Source organism: Salvelinus namaycush, unplaced genomic scaffold (genome assembly GCF_016432855.1).
Source record: "Salvelinus namaycush isolate Seneca unplaced genomic scaffold, SaNama_1.0 Scaffold41, whole genome shotgun sequence".
NCBI classification, from domain to species: domain Eukaryota; kingdom Metazoa; phylum Chordata; class Actinopteri; order Salmoniformes; family Salmonidae; genus Salvelinus; species Salvelinus namaycush.
Genome location: NW_024061098.1, coordinates 545,944 through 566,862, shown reverse-complemented (window position 1 = coordinate 566,862; position 20,919 = coordinate 545,944).

Genomic DNA, 20,919 nt, shown 5'->3' with positions numbered 1-20,919 from the left:
CTCCCCTCCAGAAGCCGCCCCTCCTCGTGCTCTATCAAGCTTTTAGACAGTAGGAGTCACATTCCCTGCTCCCTGGCTGTGAGCTCTATTTCAACTGTTCCTGGACATGACTCTAGCAGCAGCCCTGTGCGGGAGAATCAATTTGCTACTGAGGTCTCGTCGATCTGCCTCAGCCAAGATAGAAATGGCCAAGGAGGGAGTGTGACACCTCCAGCCCCTTTGGATGTTTCCCTCCCCTCCATTATTGAGCGGGCTGGCGGACTTGTATGTTCCGTCATCTCCCAGTCTTTAGCAATTGTGGAGGCGCGGTCAAGTGTGAATGGTGAGGAGGGCTCTCCATCTCCCACCACAGTCTCCCATTCTCCTACAAGGGTGTTTGTCAGCCACTTAAGGAGTAGCCCACTAGGTGAGGACCTTGTAGATTCAACACTTGCGGATGTTATCTCTGTCCTGAAAATGGAGGGAATTCTTTGCTCCTCTCCGACTTTGGAGGAGGAGCTGCTTGATCTCTCCTCCAGTTGTTCGTCATCATCCAGCGAAACACTGCAATGTGTGTCTGTTGGCCCTCTTGGCAGTGGGTCGGAGACGTCCTTGAAACTTCTTGGGGGTCGTACTCTGAGTATCGCCACCCCAACGGCCCATGTTATCACAGAGGACTTAGAAGTCTACAGTGATGAGATCATTGACGAAATCCTTATTATAATGAGGACCAAAAAAGATGATGACAGTGGAAGTGACGTCTCTGGTGCATCAACACCATGCAGCACACCAGCACCACAGAGCCGGTCCTCTTCTGCACTGAGGGGAGTGCTTCCCCATGACAGGAGGATACTCAGCACAACACTGCTTGGAATCCAGAACACACTAGACAGTGAGAACCTCTCAGGAGAGTGCTCCATCCATATCACAGATGTGGCTTCACCCTTGGGCTTTCCTCTCCCTGTATCTCTCCATGCTGTTCAGCCGTGTGTATTTGCCACTGACAAAGACCTGAAGGCAGAAAATAGTGAAGGGAGTCTTTGAAAGCCTGAGATCCCAGTTTATGAGCTACTCCATCAAGCCTGTGAGTAACATCATTACCAGGGCAACAACAAAGATGGCTGCCTCCAATCAGGTTAGTTTAGAGACACTCCAGGCAGCATCAGCAAAATCATCTGCTGTGGCTCAGAACCTTATTAGTTCGGTTTTATTTCAAGTTGCCAAGGTGTCCTGCTCTGATGACTTAGAGGGTCTGGGTGATCATCTCAGATGCCCCTCAACTTTGACCAGAGTTCTGACACCTTTGACCTCAGAGAAAGCTACACTGACACCTGCTGTTCTGAAGATCAGAAGGGAGATGTCTAAGGAAGTGGCCACCGAACTCCAGAGTTTCTTGATCAAGGAATCCCTTACTGGCACCCAGGACACCATCCAATGGACATGTTGCACTTCTGGTTCTGCCCCAAGGGAAGCTGTGGCGGACATCCTGAGGAAAACCAAAGAGGAGGCTTCCAACAAAAGCCTGAATAATATTTTCTCTGTTAATTTGGATGAGCGGCTCACAGACTCCATTGCAGATGCCTTATATCCAAAGCTGCATGACACATTGGAGCCAAGAGAGAGCTGCAGGCTTCTTATTACACCTCCCAGATCAGCTGCAGCCTCAGCCCCTTCGAAGTTGAGAGCAGCCTAGAGCTCCAGGAGTTCACTGACCCACTATCTGAGTCAGTATTGTGTCTCCTGGATAGGACATTTGGAGATAAAGCTCAGAACTTAAGACAGGCGGGGGTGTTTTACAATATGTCACAGACCCAACCTATAAGAAGCTTTTGATTGGACCCCACACCAACAATGTCAATGTGGTTGTGCACACGATTGCAGTAGAGGAGTTGCCTGTTGAGGGTTGTATTGTGCAAAGTGAGGCCATTCACGGCCTTCACAAGAAGCAAGAGTTACCTTCCAGCACCAGTGGCAGAGGGAATGAGACCCCGAGCCCTACTAATTGCCTACTGGAGGGTGTAGTGGGCAAACTGGTACGGAAGATGCTATTTCAGGGCCTTGACATCCCTGAGGTGCCCATGAACGACAGCCGCTCTGAGAACTTTAAGCCACAGTATGAACTGGTTGCGAAGCTTTGTCCTCTAATGGTCAGGACAATCATGGCTACAACCATAGCCAATCAACCACCTACTATTCAAGAAGCAGTGATGTCTTCCGAGAACATCCATGTAAAAGAGCTGTGTGAGGCAGGTATCAAACCTCTCAAAGAGAACAATGTACCCGACAACTCTGAGACAAACATCATGGTCAGAGGGGCTTTGAGTGAAATTGAATCCTATATGATTGAGACCTCCGCCAACGATTCTCCCAGTCTACATTCCACACCAGAGGTGGTTGTAGACCTGATCACCAAGCTGCTTCATGGGTATGAGCTTCACTCAGAGGACTTTGCATCACCTGTGTCATCCCCAAACACCACTCTCTCTGATGTGGCAATGGACTTGGTGGTTTCTGTCCTTCGGGACATGTCCGATTCCCCAGACGTTACCTCAGCATTGGAAATGACCAAGGATCTCAAGACGCCGTACTCCCGCTCCTCAAGTGCAAGGATTGTAAGTGCCCTCTGCAGAGAGCTGGAGGAGCACATGGGCTCTCCTGATGCTCTGAGGCGAGCTTTGAGGCGCGGCAGCGGGGAGATGACAACAGCCATTGCGAGTGCAGTCACCAGGGAAGTCAACCGTCTGGGTTCAATCGTACCCAAAGTCTCTGTCCGGCCGCTCTCCTCAGACATCTACCTAAGGACAGACCAGGACAAGGTCACGGTTAAGAGCCGATGTGGCTCGGCTGAGGTGAAGGCATCCCAACCGGTGTATATTATTGTTCATGTAGAGACGGTGATGGATATCATTGTCCGGCTGCTGTCTCTGATTGTTCCTCGGACCCAGGATAAACTGGCCAGCTGGACCCTAGTTGAGGATGTGACCAACAAGCTGTCCAGTGCTCTGTGGGTGAGGGTGACTAACAGGTGGAGGGAAGCAAATGTCTGCCTGAAGGCAACAGACATCTTTCAGTTGGTGCTGTCTGTGCATAGAAAGTTGATGCAACGCTATGGCACAGAGGAAGCCCTACAGAAGATACTGTGCCACAAGGCACCCAAGCTGCACAAGGACATTGTCTGTCTTGTCACGAACGGAATTATGGATGCACCATCCAAACTTCAAGACACCAAAACACTGGAATCTACACTCAACTTGAAAGAATTGACAGCCTTGTTTAATGAAATGACAACCCGTCAATCTTTGAATAAGAAAGCTGAGCAGAGCAGCATCAAGACTGAGATTGAACAGCCGGAGTGGTCCACTGTGGATCAAGTGACATCCGGTTCCACCAGCTTCATTAGGGAGCTTATATTAGAAGAAGTCCTGATGAAGCTTGTCAAGAAGATATGCCGTATGCCAAAAAAGACCAACAAACATCAGCGCATCCAGATCAGTGATCTGGTGACTGAGCTGATCCGATTGTTCGATGATGAGGTGGCCAAATATCTGATTGAGGAAATGGGAAGCCAGCAAAAAAGTTTCAATTCTAAGATGACATCGAAGCTGGCAGATGCCATCTACACTGACCTTGGGAAGGTCAAGCGTTTGAAATGCTCCTTGAAAATTGACGATATATTTGAGGATCAGGAGATGCTTTCCATTGTCTCTGTCATTGTTTCCCACAAGCTACTGGCCATCTTGAAACCCTCAGTGCCCAACCCATATGACCACGAGACCTCAGACCTTGAAGAGTCATGCAGTGAGGATGTGGAGGATGCGGAATCTGAGGGGGTGTATTATGCCACCGGCAGAAAGGTAAGACAAGCTCAGATTACTCTTGAATGGTCATTGGTTGTGCTTTTTGATATCGGCACCAGTAAATATAGTTGTATAATTATAGGAATATGTAAAGGAAGTGAAATTGAAGTTTAATTGTGCATCCTTGAATTCTGATCACAGTCCAACATGAGCGTCGTCCTTACAGACACTACAGACCAGCTAGAGATGTACATTGCTGTGGATTCTCCACCTATGAGTGAGTGTTCCTGGGGGGAAATGTTCTTATGGGACAATTATATATAAAGAAGTATAAAGAAGTAATAAATTATTGTTTTATCAGACAATTGTCCATCTGAAATTCTTACATATTTTCATCTTCTTGCCAGTTAAATTATCCAAGTTGAGGAAAGGCATCCGGGGCTTCTTCTGGGGAGTCCAGAAGGCCTGGAAACGCTTGGTCACCTGCAAGTCCTCTGGGTCCTCTGATGGATAGCATGGATGACGTGCAGCCCATGTCAGTTGCTTTTGCCAGGCTACATCTGAGGAGGACACCACAACTGGCCTCAATACAACATTTTTATTTTTGTTGTTCATTTCTGTTTTCATTTTGAGTCCCCTAATGCTGCTCTATTTGAACCAGGCTGTCAGTGGACTAGCTTACCATTAGTTTATACTCCTTAAGGAAGATCCACTATAGGCTACTCAACACCAAAATTCCATCTGAGTCTTTTGATCCCTTATTAGCTCCCACTCCTGTAACTAGGAATGTGAGCTTCTAAATGTCATTCAGACATCTACAGCTTCTCCTGTGATCAGGAAGATAAGCTAAGAAGCCCAACCAATGTAGATGTGCTGTACATCTGATGCCATCTCCCTATTGTAATCATTGATCCACGTCCATTGCAGCCTCTAAATTTGATGTAGATATTTAGCCTAAATTAAAGAATTACAAGGAGGGTAGGCCGACAGCAGCTTCTACTCTTCCGATTAGGAAAGTGGTGCTAAACTTTTTGGGATTTGAGGAACTATGTATTTTATTTTTCAATCACTTACATACTTTTTAATGGATGTTTTAATAAACCATTTGTATTGCAGATTATGATTAATATTGTATCTTTCATAATTTTTCATTTTAATTTAGGTATTCATTTGATGACATGGGACTAAAGCGTAGTTGATACCCTACATACGTACACAAGAAATAACTACAAGCAGCTACACAAAAAACACTCTACACAAGAACGCAGGATCAGCATTTTGTGAAGCGTTCTTGTGTTGCACACGAAGGATATGAACTAGGCTTAGTCATTTTATGACTTCTATAAGGGTATATAATGGTATCCATAGTGCAGTATTAAGATATTCATTATGGAGCTTTATATTATAGTAGAAATAATGTAAATGAATCAAAGTGAATTGATGTATGTCAACTTGATGGCAATATTTGCTTGCATGACATTCACATATTTATTTAATTGGCACTACCCTGAAAGAGGTAGAAAAGGCCTCAAGATGGAGACAAATATATTCTATCAGAAAATCGAATCAATGTATTTATCACATGCGCTGAGTAGAACAGGTGAAATGCGTACTTACATCTTCCTCTAACTCTGCCTTGGCAGAGAAGGGCTTGATGAATCATATACAGTATATTGAATTCAGAGTTTCTAGTGTGAAATACAACATTGCTGTCTGCCAAATTAATTAGCAGTATTAAAGCAGTGTAATATACACTGAGTGTACAAAACATGAGTGCTCTTCCCATGACATAGATGGACCAGGTGAATCCAGGTGAAAGCTATGATCCCTTATTGATGTCACAGTGTAGATGAAGAGGAGGAGACAGGTTAGTGAAGGATTTTTAAGCCTTGAGACTATTGAGACATGGATTGTGTATGTGTGCCATTCAGAGGGTGAATGGGCAAGACAAAGTATTGAAGTGCCTTTGAACGGGGTATGGTAGTAGGTGCCAGGCACACCGATTTGAGTTTGTCAAGAACTGCAACGCTGCTGGGTTTTTGACGCTCAACATTGTCCCGTGTGTATCAAGAATGGTCCCAGTGGAATGCTTTTGAGTCTTTGTAGAGTCCCTGCTCCGACGAATTGAGGCTGACTGATCTGAGGGGGAAAAAGGGTGCAACTAAATATTAGGAAGGTGTTCCTGATGTTTTGTGCACTCAGTGTATATACTTCAGGTTGTATATATTTGAAGTTACAGGAGCATGTGAGTCTTACGGCCAGCTGCCATATTCTTGCATGTATTCTGCATCCGGAACCGTGAAGCCTGGCACGTGAGTTTAGTATGATGTGACATATGATATTTATACACCACATGTTAATGTGACTACTCTATGTTTGCCTAACTTGGGGAGACAAAGAAGGTAATACTTACTTTCAGAAGAGGACTTAGACATATTGAAAAAGAGGACTTTATCATGGCCCATTCATCCTAGCAGGGAAGCCCCTCTCCTAGGCTGAGGCGAAGAGAAGCAGTCGTAAGCCCACTCCATGTGAGTGGCTTTACCGTAACCTCAGGCACAGTGGAACGGGGGAAACTCATCTGTATAATTGTGTTGAGGAGATCCAGACTGCATTTCAAATTACACCCTATTCACTATACAATGCATTACTTTTGACCAGGGCCCATAGGGGCAGCTCCAGTTTGAAGTTATAGTGTTAGCTGTGTTGTTGGTCAGCTCCTCTGAACAGTAGTGTCCTAACAAGAGAGCACATTTTTTATGCAGGGTGAAATCGTACCTGATTAGCTCATTGTTATTGATGTATTCTCGAAGCCGGTGTTTGGAGGATATTGTCACGCCTGCTCCCACTCCCCCTCCACGCCAGGCTACCCGTCTGTACATGCACCTGTCACCATCACTACGCGCAGCAGCGCTCATTTGACTCACATGGACTCCTTCACGTGGTTGACCCTGTATGTCTATCTGTTCCTCGTGGTGTTCCCTGTGTACGCATTACGTGGTGTTGTGTGTTCATGTCCAGACGCTGTTCCTGTTCTGTTTAATGTCTTTCAGTTATTAAACCTTCACTCCCTGTACCTGTATTGGCACTTCGTCTCAGGCCTATAAACACCCGTGCCAATATATCCTCCAAACACCAGCTTCTCCGGCATTATCACTTAAATATCCACAGCCCTTGGAGGCTGGAAAGTCCCACCTAAATGTAATTTGCTCATCAGAGGGCCCGTCACTGCTTGCTTCAAACAAAGCACAACGCTGGAAATCTGTCCGCACCCACGGAAACTAATCCCATCGTTCTATGACGAACACAGATGGTTTTATATCAAATTCAGAGAGAGCGGTAGAGAGACTACCGCTCTGCCAGTTCCTTGTTGGTTTGGCTGTACACTGAGTGTACAAAACATTAGGAACACCTTCCTAATATTCCATTGCACCCCTTTTGCCCTCAGAACACCCTTGTTGAGGCATGGACTCTACAAGGTGTCAAAAGCGTCCCATAGGGATACTGGCCCATGTTGATTCCAATGGTTCCCACAGTTGTGTCAAGTTGACTGGATGTGCTTTGGGTGGTGGACCATTCTTGATACACACAGGAAACTGTTGACACCTACTACCATACCTCGTTCAAAGGCATTTCAATCTTACATCTTTTGTCTTACCCATTCACCCTCTGAACGGCACACATACACAATCCATGTGTAAGGTGTGTAATGTAAGGTTTGAAGCAAGTTTTCTGCAATTCTACATATTTTGCTATGGGACAGTGATAACTTTTTATAACAAATGTCATGCAATTATACTCAGTATGCCATGGGGCACAGATAATAAAAACTGTGCAGTTTTACAGTTTATTTCCTTCAATTTGACCCATTTTGCCATGGGGTGGATAGAAATGTTTGCAGATTTAAAGCAAATTTCCTGCATTTCTACACATGTTGTAATGACTTATGCCATGTTAACAAGATATCTGAGTGTGAATGACTAACAAAATAAATGGGTGCCCTCTGGAGGTCAGTGCCCCTGGGCACGGCATTTGGCCATAATTATTACTAGTTTAGAAAGCCGGCTAAACTACACAACATTACCAAAAGTATGTGGACACCTGCTCGTCGAACATTTAATTCCAAAATCATGGGCATTAATATGGAGTTGGTTCCCCCTTTGCTGCTATAACACTAGATGTTGGAACATTGCTGCGGGGACTTGCTTACGTTCAGCCACAAGAGCATTAGTGAGGTCGGGCACTGATGTTGGGCGATTAGGCCTGGCTCGCTGTCGGCGTACCAATTCATCCCAAAGGTGTTCGATGGGGTTGAGGTCAGGGCTCTGTTCAGGTGAGTCAAGTTCTTCCACACCGATCTCGACAAACCATTTCTGTATGGACCTCGCTTTGTGCATGGGGGAATTTTCATTCTGAAACAGGACAGGGCCTTCCCTACACTGTTGCCACAAAGTTAAAAGCACAGAATCGTCTAGAATGGCATTGTATGCTGTAGTGTTAAGATTTCCTTTCAGTGGAACTAAGGGGCCCAGCCCGAACCATGGAAAACAGCCCCAGACCATTATTCCTCCTCTAACAAACTTTGCAGTTGGCAGTATGCATTGGGGCAGGTAGCATTCTCCTGGCATTCGCCAAACCCAGAATTGTCTGTCGTTCCAGATGGTGAGGCTTGATTCATCACTCCAGAGAAAGTGTTTCCACTGCGGCGAGCTTTACACCACTCTAGCCAACGCTTGGCATTGTGCATGGCTATTTAAGGCTTGTGTGCGGCTGCTCGGCCATGGAAACCCATTCCATGAGGCTCCCGACAAACAGTTCTTGTCCTGACGTTGCTCCCAGACGCAGTTTGGAATACGGTAGTGAGTGTTGCAACCGAGGACAGACAATATTTCACGCGTTACACTCTTCAGCACTCGGTGGTCCCGTTCTGTGAGATTGTGTGGCCTACCACTTTGCGGTTGAGCCGTTGTTGCTCCTGGACATTTCCACTTCATAATAACAGCACTTACAGTTGACTAGGGCAGCTCTAGGAGGGCTGGAATTTTACAAATTGACTTGTTGGAAAGGTGGCATTCTATAACGATGCCACGTTGAAAGTCACTGAGCTCTTCAGTAAGGCCTATGGAAATTGCATGGCTGTGTGCTTGATTTTATATACCTGTCAGCAACGGGTGTGGCTGAAATAGACGAATCCACTAATTAAAGGGGTGTCCACATACTTCATGTATATGCACAACCACATTAAACTGAGGGAAATTTTTGGGGGGTACGTTTATTTCTATATTTTTGGTCGGGGGGCCCTCTAGCAGTCGGGGGCCCAATGCAACTGCTTATGTCGCTTATGCCTGGAACCGGCCCTGATGGTCAGTGTACAAAGCCACCTCTGTTCCTTTTGACATTCTATACCCTGAGTTGCTCAATATCAAGTACGCCATTTAGCAGACGCTTTTATCCAAAGGTTGAAAAGAGGTTGAAGATTCCTTTTTCATTGTCTGTTGTCATGTTTTAACCAATGCTACATCACAAAGAGAGCAGTCTCCTTGCCAGACAAATGCATGTGTTGAATGCCTTATACTTAGAGATGTGACTGACACGTGTACATCTCCCTATATGTATGTGTCATGGGTCAGGGTTACAAATACTGTACATGTATTCCAGGAGAACTGGTGGCTCTTTTCTCTCCCTCATCTGCCTCACAGCACCTAATGAGAGATAGAGGAGATTCAGCTATAGTCTGAACACACACTCCAGAGCCCAACTATGAGAATAATCAATATGTGAACCTATTACTCCACTAGAGCACAGTGGCTCTAAATTGTTTTCTGCTTCAGCAGGTAAGCATTAGACAGCTGATGTCTCCTTCATGTCTGGAAAGCATGAATAAACATAATTTAAGGAAGGAAATTCATATTATGTAATATGACTCCAATGACCAGAAGGAATGTATTGAATTAAGCTGCCTATTGTATATTAGCGGACAAAAATTATACTATGGCATTATTCATTGTCGGGTAAAGTCAGTGATATGAGATATGGTATGTTTATTGAGGCAAGTAGAAAATGGGAAGAAAGGGGCTTAAAGTCAGACTTAAGAACATCCAACAGTTGTGCATCAGGCAAGTGCATTACCAAAGTCAGACTTTTATGTGGAAAGCCCACTGATGATCTTTCTTTGAAGCCATGTTATTATAATCTTTGAAGTTTATTATTCAAAAAGTGATAGCATCATTGTTGACCGGACCTAAGGAGGATGGTAAAAGAGAAATGGTGTCTACTCTGTGTGAAAATAAATCACCCTACAGCTTTTTCTTGTATATTCTTCTCAGTGCTGAGACTAAATAATCATAGGCCATAAGGCTGCCTGTTAATCCGTCATGTCTGTACTCTTTTCTTCAAGTCACCCTGGCCAGGGACGGCACTGGGGTAGGCAGGTCAATAACTTGTCTATCTCAAATCAAAAAGATTAAAGAACCAGTGCTGCTGTAGGGGATCACACATCATTTGAGGCCCTTAGACTGAAATCAGACATAAAAAATTAACCGTGGTAAATATCTGAGTGCTTCAGAATAATTATCACTTGCCTTCTGATTTGATGTACCATTTAATGGGCACACTATCTGACAGACTCCCACAGCAGTGGGCTCTAAATGGGAATATAGTGTTACTAACTGTGTTACAGTAGTTTAGAACAGTAAAGCACATCATCTAAATGACACTAAAATCCTATCAGCCTTTTTCTTAACCTTTGTCTTTTCCTTTATATATTCAATTATGATGTAATTTGTCAAATAAAACAATATGTCTCACAGCAAATGACTATCACACTGTCACGGTTTTCTAAAGTTGAACCCAGAAGCAGACAAGGAGAGTAAGACGAAGGTATTTATTTACAGTATTTATTTACAAGTTTGAATGTAGTGATAGAAAAATCCAAGTGACGGAGCGGGCAGCGGAGGTGAGTTGATGGGATTGAATAGGCAGATCCAATGAAGTAACTGAAGTCACCGACGACCAGGTAGGGATGAGATGAGTGTTCCGGGTGAATGACTGTAGACAGAAAAAACGGAGGTGAGTTCAAGGCAAGCAAAACGTACAAAACAACAAAACAAACTCTATCAAACTGGAGGCTGATACACTGGCACAACATACTGTTCATGGCTAACGATCCGGCAGGGAATGGATGTCAGGTCAGTGCTTATGAAGTGGAGGGGTGATGATCAGGACCAGGTGTGCAGATAGCGGATTGGAAACAGGTGCGGTAAATCAGAGATCTCCCAACCAGCTACGTCGCCCGGCAACCAGACAGGGTGCGTTCCAGGACACCGGAAAAAACACTCCAGGACAGAACACAGGCAAAAACAGACTCAGGAAGCGGAATTCGTGACACACACTTCTGCTGATGCAGTGAAAAGGATTTGTCTGAAATGTTATCAATAGATTCCCCAACTTTCTGAAAACCGTCCCTGTGATGATGTATGAATAAACAACAATGAAGCCCTTTCAATCTGATATTTCTATCAGGGTGGGATTCAATTTGAAATTGAGATCAAATGGGAAGATTTGACATGAATGCTCCAATAGAGCCATACTCACAGGTTGCAATAGAGCATCCCAAATTGCACCCTATTCCCTATATTGTGCACTACCTTTGACCAGGGTAGAGCACTAAACAGGGAATATGGTGCCATTTGGGACGTAACCAAAGATAAGACAGTTTGAGTTATGCACAAATGTCCCAATAAACAACCCAGTGAGTTATGAGAGACTCAATCACTCGATAACAGTGCCACTGATGACAATTTGGAAACTTCCTGTCAGTGCCAGACAGACATTTTAATTGTAGTAGCAGGCCTTGCTGAACTCATTGTCAACAGCGAGAGAGAGAGAGAGAAAGAGAGGGAGAGAGAGAAAGAAATGAACAGGACAAAAACAAACCAAGTTAAACTGGAAAGGGGCACTGATAAGGCTTTGAAATGTTTTAGAAAGGATTTTGCCTCAAAATTATTCTGAGCAGACATTCTTTCATTTCAGTCAGAGGTAGTCTTGACTGAATTCCATCTTAAAACGAGGGAAAAAGAAGACCCAAGTTTGCCCCGTCCTAAATAGCAATACAACTATATAAAGTCGGGGTCAAGTTGGGGTAAGTAAGCATTTCACTGTAAGGTCTACTACACCTGTTGTATTCAGCGCATGTGACAAATGACATTTTATTTTATTTTATTTGATGACACCTGACATTGTGATGTGACCACTGTGCTAAAAAATAAATACATAAATATCCTGTAGAAAAATAGATTGTATTTACAACCACTGGGAAATCATTCTGCACTGTGTGAATCTTTTGTGTTTCCACAAGTTTCTTAAGTATTTAAGTTTTGAGCTTTGGCTGCCTACTTCATTTCCTACATGCCTTTTGAGAGCCCTCATCCTAGAATCTTCACTATGAATCCCGGTGACCCTTACAACAGTTCTAATAAAAATGGATGTACTTTGTTTCAGACTACTTGATAGTTTTTAGACTTATATGTCCTCAGAGGATTTAAGCATAACTTTATGCACCCCCCCCTCTTCATAATCTATAACTAAAAAATAATGACTGCCTCTGTAGCCAAAATGTCAAGATTTGTCCAAATAATTTTGCTTTTTGAAAAACTGTCAAACATCAACCAATGTGTTATAGATTAGGTAATTAGTAAAAAATAAAAATCATTTTGTTCTCAGTACAGCTGAATTGATTATAAACTAGTAAGGAACTCTACATGTTTGTTTACTCTCCTTCCCCACATTGCCAGAGGCTAATACACAAATCCATGCTGACATTTCCTCCTTATGTCCCCCATTATTGTTTCCCCTGCTTAACACACATCCTGCTTATTAACAATGTAAAAAATAAAGGAAGGGATATTGTTCCAGACTATTGGATTTGGGAGTCAGACATGAGTAAACGGACATGAGTCCAGAGACTGTCCAGTAAACAGTGGCTAACCACAACAAAAAAGTGATACAATACGGTCAAAATCATACTGGCAGGAAAGGCCTGGTATGTCCTTTTCAGAAGACCTGTCACCTGATCTCTGTATCTCAAACTGTAACTCTAGAGGTCCAGTTGGATAACAGTGTTATCTATAATATTTTAAATACCACCCTTTTCTGTCAATGATAACCTTGGTATCTGACATACTGTAACTGTAGAGGTATTTTATTCCTATCCATATGCAATATTGTAAATATCATTTTTAAATCACCACAAATGCATAAACTAAATCTCTTTTCCTGTCAGTTGCTAGGTTTCCATTCAATTGGCGACAGATTTTCATGCGAATATTCAAAATTCTGCATTTAAAAAATATGCATATTTTCCCACCAGTGTGTTTCCATCAAATTGACTTGTTACAGATTAAGACGTAATGCACATGAAATTACTTTTGCGGTTAAATTCCCATGTACCAAATAATAAAAAACAATTGGGCTTCCATCGCATTTTCAACTCTACTGATGGTTTTGTCAGAAAATTATTTGCGTTATATAGAGAATGTGCCCACTCTGGTCTAGGCACGTGTGTTCTAGCCAACAGCTCGCTGATAAAGTGTGGATATAGTCTATACTGTATGATTTTACTTGTCAAACGGCAGCCAAGTATCGATCATCATGCCATCAGAATAAGACCCTTGATATTTATTGGAAAGGAGCATCAACATCATCAAAAAGATCCAATCTTGTCTAGTGTATTTTGTTTTGTTGACATTTGTAAGGTTGACCAACAAATTTGCTGTATCCATCAGGCCTGTCGTGAAATGTTTTGTCCATCAGGTCCTTTACTCGCATATAAAAGTTGGTTGGAAACCTGATTAGTGTGACCAAATCGTGGCCTTAGAAGTCAGCTCACACACACTTCTGTTTGTTCCCCTCCATTGAAATGAAATGTGACTCTGAAGAAAGCAGCTGGCTGGGGTTTGGCTCCTCTCTCGGATAACATTTTCCAAACTAAAAGCATGTCTCTTCTTTAAAAGCACAGCCATGAGTGTATTTCTCCTGTGCGAGGATGAAGTGGACCGACAAATGCCTTCAAACCCCATTTGGAATTTGAGAGTGCCCCTGACTTTAGACTGCGGGTCACTACATACACTCGCCAGCAGCAGTAAACCAAAGAGTGTAAAAGCAATGTATATTCAGTATTCACTCCCTTCATACATAGAAAAAGCACAGTGATGCTAAAGGGATGGGATCTGACCTTGACCCAGCGGCATATCTGTAAAGTATGAGCAGGGTAAGGAGGTTTTCCTGAACCACATGAACTGACCAGGGAAAACTCCTGACCCTGGACAAGGTCTAAGGACAAGGTCTCTGACCCTGGACAAGGTCTTTAGAGCAAAGAGGTGTTAAGCACTGTGTTGTCTGGTACAGAGAACATGAGTAAACTATAACAACAACATATTTTTTTAACACTCCATTTTGTCCTGGTGTTGATCTCTACTCCTGGGTCTTGGAGGTGGCAAGGACACACTCAAGAACACCCACATCAAACCACACCCCCAAGCCAACTAACGTTTGGCTTCTGTCATGGCCGCTTGAGGAGCAATCCAATAAAAACCAGGCCAAATCAGCGGGTGCAGTTATGGACATATGCCATCTATGGCAAAAAAGAGGCCTCTTAAAATGGACAAACTTAAACAAAGATGCTATATGTAATTGTGTATGGTGGCTGGGGATTGATTGTGAGATAGTGGACTTTATGCACCATGCTTGACCAGCTCCACCTCCTTCTGCAACCCCTTTACTTTCCATCAAAGCCCAGGGATCCTCTTCAAATGTATGTGCGTGTGGAGTTGTGCTACGTCCCTCATAACGCTTCTTAGTCGTAGTCTATGACCTACCCTCTAAGTAACCTGTAGTTAACCTGAGGTCACCCTCCCCGGTTCTGTCCCTCTCCATGTCTCCTGCAGGGCCTGCTCACAGCCAACCACCCAGAGCTAATATCTGCCATCCTACCCGACTTCCAAAGGAATATGAAGGAATATGTAGAATGTGACCTGCAGGACATTTTGCCACATTCAGCCTAAAAATCTCCACCCACAGACCAATTAGGCACTGGAAAGATTGTGAGTAGTAAGACACACATTTCTGCTCTTTAGAATCAACAACTAGATACCGTAAATGGTCACACTTATCAAGTTTCCATCCAACCTTTTACTGCGAGTAAAGTGCATGGTGGATAAAAAATAGGCCTGATGGAAACAGGAAATTTGTTGGTCAACTTTCCAAATGTCGTGAATAGTGAAGACATCAAAACTATGAAAAAACACATATGGAATCATGTAGTATCCAAAAAAGTGTTAAACAATTTAAAATAGATTTGAGATTTGAGATTCTTCAAAGTAACCACCCTTTGCCTTGATGACAGCTTTGCACACTCTTGGCATTCTCTCAACCAGCTTCACCTGGAATGCTTGCAGGGTGAACAAGGCTTTAGTGACAGCTCTTTCACAGACTCTCCTTCACAACCAGACAACTAACCATTCCACTACTGGAGAATCCTAGCATCATCCAGTTAGTCAATGGGCCTGGAACGAACTGTTGTAGTTGGACACTGATCACCACACAGCCCTGAATACCCTGCCAGTCATACAGGAAGGAAACTGCTCCAGAATGACCAGTTAGCTGTGCAACCTGGTCAGGCCCCAGAACAACAACCATCAATGGCTACTTTGTCTCCTCACTCTGTTAGGACACACTAATGTTTCCGATCACCTTAAAGACTTTGAATCAGAGCTGTACAAATCAAATCAAATTGTATTAGTCACATGCGCCGAATACAACAGGTGTAGGTAGACCTTACAGTGAAATGCTTACTTACGAGTCCCTAACCAACAATGCAGTGTAAAAAAATACAGATAAGAATAAGAGATCAAAGTAACAAGTAATTAAAGAGCAGCAGTGAAATAACAATAGCGAGACTGTATACAGGGGGGTACCGATCAGAGTCAATGTGCGGGGGCACCGGTTATTTGAGGTAGTATGTACATGTAGGTAGAGTTATTGAAGTGACTATGCATAGATGACAACAGAGAGTAGCAGCGGTGTAAAGAGGGTGTGTGTGTGTGGGGGGGGGGGGGGGCACTGAAAATAGTCTGGGAAGCCATTTGACTAGATGTTCAGGAGTCTTATGGCTTGGGGGTAGAAGTTGTTTAGAAGTCTCTTGGACCTAGACTTGGCGCTCCGGTACCGCTTGCCGTGCGGCAGCAGAGAGAACGGTTTATGACTAGGGTGGCTGGAGTTTTAGACAATTTTTAGGGCCTTCCTCTGACACCGCGTGGTATAGAGGTCCTGGATGGTAGGAAGTTTGGCCCCAGTGATGTACTGGGTCGTACGCACTACCTCTGTAGTGCCTTGCGGTCGGAGGCCAAGCAGTTGCCATACCAGGCAGTGATGCAACCAGTCAGGATGCTCTCCATGGTTTAGCTGTAGAACCTTTTGAGGATCTGAGGACCCATGCCAAATCATTTCAGTCTCCTGAGGGGGAAAATGCATTGTCATGCCCTCTTCATGACTGTCTTGGTGTGCTTGGACCATGTTAGTTTGTTGGTGATGTGGACACCAAGGAACTTGGAAGCTCTCAACCTGCTCCACTGCAGCCGCGTTGATGAGAATGGGGGCGTGCTCGGTCCTCTTTTTCCTGTAGTCCACAATCATCTCTTTTGTCTTGATCCCATAAATGTATTTTCAATTTGAGGTCTTTCCCTGTGTTGAAAATCAAGTATAGTTTGGTGGCAAGGGCAGTGTCCTGTTTTTTTGGGAGCAGTTTTCAGTTGTGTACATTGCATATGTCTTAGTAAAACGCCCTTGATGTTTATTATGATGTTATGGGGGTGGGGAGGGAATGCAACAATATTGTATATTGTTTGGGGAAAAAATATGGGGTCAATTTCACGCCTTAAGTATTGATTTCAAAATAAAATCAATTGTAAACATTAGAAATAAAGTTGAAAATGTGAAGAATGAGAGAAGTGATGGATGTTGAGAGAATAGTTTGTAGATTTGTAAACAAAAGGAGCAAAACTAATTTAAAAGCAGAACAAATCATTTGAAAACTAATTTAAAAATAGTCTTTCATTTGAACTTTTCAAACAACCAACCCTATTGAATCCATTTCGCTCTTGCCTGCAGTTATTACCTTTGGTTAGATGACTTGGATTTCACGGACAGTTTTTTTCCGATTGCGAGTTTTGGTGGTTTTATTTTGTCCTACTCAGTTGTGTAATTTTATGATTTCATGTCTATAGACTGTTTAGTGAGGAGCTAAACCGGAAATTGCTTCTGCTACATTTTTCAAGTACCATTCCTGAGATGACTAATACAAGAAATGATTGACCGTCATTTTCAGCGATCTATATAACCGGTCTAGTTTCCTGATCATATTGGAGCTCCCTGCTATGTGTTGCTCTGGATGTCTTAGTCTAACGTCTGTAACTAGATGCTTAAAAACCTGTAAAATGAGAGTAGTTACTCAATATTTTTCAGTTGTTCAAGGCTTAAACACCTATGGGTCCATTCGGCAAAACCACTCCCACCATCACCGACCGAAGTTGCAGCCATTGTGTCCTTTCCAAATAGCCTATATTTTTTGTATTTAATTACTTGTAAACTTCATACTTTGTATTAGTTCCAATAGGCCTCCAGTGTTGTTGTTTGCTTGAACAGTCACTGAGGCTGTATTTAACGTTAAACGATAGTTATTTCAGATGCAGCAGGTTTAGATATTTAGCTAACTAGCATTGATAGCTTAGCACCAAAGATACAGGCTGAGAGACTAGAATTCCTGTACATTTATCCTGTAAATGTCTTCTAACAGGCTTAATGTTACATCAGAATTTCTGAACCAAGAGGCGCAACATCACAAGACTTTCTTGAACGCTTGCGAAACAAACCAAGCAGACCAGGGCGGGGTTTAAGAAGTGAAAATTCTTGCACTGGTTGTTCATTTTGTCAATCTAAAGGCACAACCCAAATTCGAGCCAATAATAAGTAGTTGAACATGTTACTCCACAACCTTGTGAAAATGACATGTTTTCATTTGAGTCAAAAACAACTTTATCGAAGGAGTGCCTCTTGATTTGACAGCCTGCGATTTGAGATTCTTGGATCCAGCGGCCGTGTCTTTGTGAGACGCAGAGTAGGTGAACGGATTATTTCTGCATGTGTGATTTCCACCGTGAAGCATGGAGGAGGAGGTGTGATGGTGTGGGGGTGCTTTGCTTTATTTAGAATTCAAGGCACACTTAACCAGCATGGCTACCACAGCATTCTGCAGCGATACGCCAGCCCATCTGGTTTGTGTTTAGTGGGAGTGTCATTTGTTTTTCAACAGGACAATGACCTAACCCACCTCCAGGCTGTGTAAGGCCTATTTGACCAAGATGAGTGATGGAGTGATGCACCAGATGACCTGGCCTCCACAATCACCTGACCTCAACCTAATTGAGATGGTTTGAGATTAATTGGACCGCAGAGTGAAGGAAAAGCAGCCAACAATTGCTCAGCATATGTGGGAACTCTTTCAAGACTGTTGGGAAAGCATTCCAGGTGAAGCTGGCTGATAGAATGCCAAGAGTGTCCAAAACTGTTATCAAGGCAAAAGGTGGCTACTTTGAAGAATCTCAAATATAAAATATATTTGGATTTGTTTAACACTTTTTTGGTTACTACATGATTCCATATGTGTTTCCTAGTTTTGATGTCTTCACTATTCTACAATGTAGAAAATAGTAAAAATAAAGAAAAACCCTTGAATGAGTGGGTGCATCCAAACTTCTGACTGGTACTGTATAGCTTACACCAAAGGGTAAAATCTATATATTTTGAGCAAAATAGTGCGTCTCGGCGTCTGTGGTCTATGATTTATGCTTAATGATTTGGACTGCAAATTACATCATGATGGGAGTAGGCCTGGGCTCACAGAAATAAGAATGAATAGAATGGGCTTGGAACTCTAACCCTGGAAATTGACTGGTAAACTCATGGGTACACTGCCAACGGCTGCCTGGTATTGTGACGCAATAATTTCAATTGTATTTTGGAATTTGTCTTCATTCTTATTTCTAAGCCAGTTTAATATTCAGTAGCATTCAAGCTTTGGCAACCTCAGATGAAGTACGATGTTTTACCGGCTCATTTTGGAGACCGAAGTAGGCCTAGACCTGTAGCATGGACGGCGACGAGGCCCGAAAAGTAAGTCAATTTCTATCGCTATAGGCCTAGCCTTGAAATGATTGACTGTAGACAGTTTTTGTATTGATTACACTGAAAAATGTATGGAAAAGGGTGCATGTCTGGGGTTATGTGTAAATCCCCTGCTCCCAAAAAGGCTCTTACATATTCATTTTTATTTACAAATACAAAAAAATTGCATGGAAGGACATCGACAGGAATAAAACCTAGTATTGACGTGGTTGTACTGTCCTAATACACCCTCACATGGCAATTTTGATCCGCATAGATACTAATCATCTAGACCACAGGGATTGGTGGAAGTCATGCAAAACAGTTTTTCCGCATTCATGTAAAGATGGCACTGAAGCAGACACATTGAGCACACGTTTGGCATGTCAACGCTTGTTGTACTAATTACATATGCCACCAACAAAGGGGATGGATACAATTTGGGATTTTAACTTTCCTGACCAGGACAGTCACGCAATACTGGAATATAAAACAAAACCAGAAACCCTGAACATGTGAGTAGCTATATTATTAATGAGCTAGCAATGCTGTGTGTGCGCTCATCCGGAAAACGAGTGTGCGTGGCTTTTGACAATTCAGTATGGGGTGCACGTCCAACTGACCGTCAGCTGGCTAGAGATCGTGTGTGTGGTGTAACGTTACAGATTCAAATAACCCATTGAATGTCAGAATACAACTACAAGGATTATATTAATTATAGGTATAATAGATTGAAGCTAGTATAAGCTGCTGATCATCTCTTATGGGAACATGTAGCACAAATCTATTGCTTCATGCTAATGCTAGCTAGGTAGGTTTTGACCTTTTGGTAGGGGCGCGTCAGTTTTAGCTAGGTGGCTGTCACTGGCTAGAAATCGTGTGTATGGTGTACTGATTCAGAGAACCCATCAGATGAAATTTCAGAATATAATTCATTATATGGCTAATAGATTGACGTTAGTATCAATTGCAGATATCTTATGAGAGCAGGTCGCATTGTTAGTCTATGCTCGCTAGCTAGCTTAGCTTACTAGCTAGCTAGCTAATTAATTTTGATGTCGGATCTACTTAGCTAGCTAGTTCTTACCAGTGTCTGGATATCGGCGTTTCAGAGCAAGTTCAACCATCATTTCCCCCTGGGAATGCTGTGTCATGGTGTTGTATCCCTAGATTAGCAATGTTTGTGTGTGTAGCTGTCAGTCAGTGTCATACAGGTTCGATTGCATCACTATCAGAATAAAATGATATGATACCAAGGTAAAACGCAGTAACTGCAGCCAAGGGCAGGTTGAAACCAAGCTAAAAAGCACTAAGTTCAGTTACTGCCATTTACCTTGGTTTCACAGTAACTTTTTGCATTTACTGCTAATACGACCCCCATTTTCTCCAAAACACAATACAATAGAGGCAGGAAACGTGTCCACTGACTCGCCAGACATGACCCTATGTGAACCAAGGTCCTCTACTCCACCAATTAATTCACACATAAAACGGTCAACCGAATCGTTTTAGTCATCTCTCCTCCTTCCAGGCTTTTTCTTCTCTTGATTTTATATTGCGATTGGCAACTTTCATAAATTAGGTGCGTTACCGCCACTGACCTCGTTCGTTTTTCAGTCACCCACTTGGGTATAACCAATGAGGAGATGGCACGTGGGTACCTGCTTCTATAAACCAATGAGGAGATGGGAGAGGCAGGACTTGCAGTGCGATCTGCATCAGAAATAGAACTGACTTCTATTTTATCCCTTTGCTATGCAGACGCTCGTTGGCGCGCCCAAGCAGTGTGGGTGCAATAATTGAATAATATAGATTTCTAAATTCATTTGGTGTAGTCAGCCTGTTAGTCGTGATAATGCTTTAAATCCATCACTGCAAATAACTTGACAGTTTCGAAATCGAATACATGTGGATCACATTTTAGGGT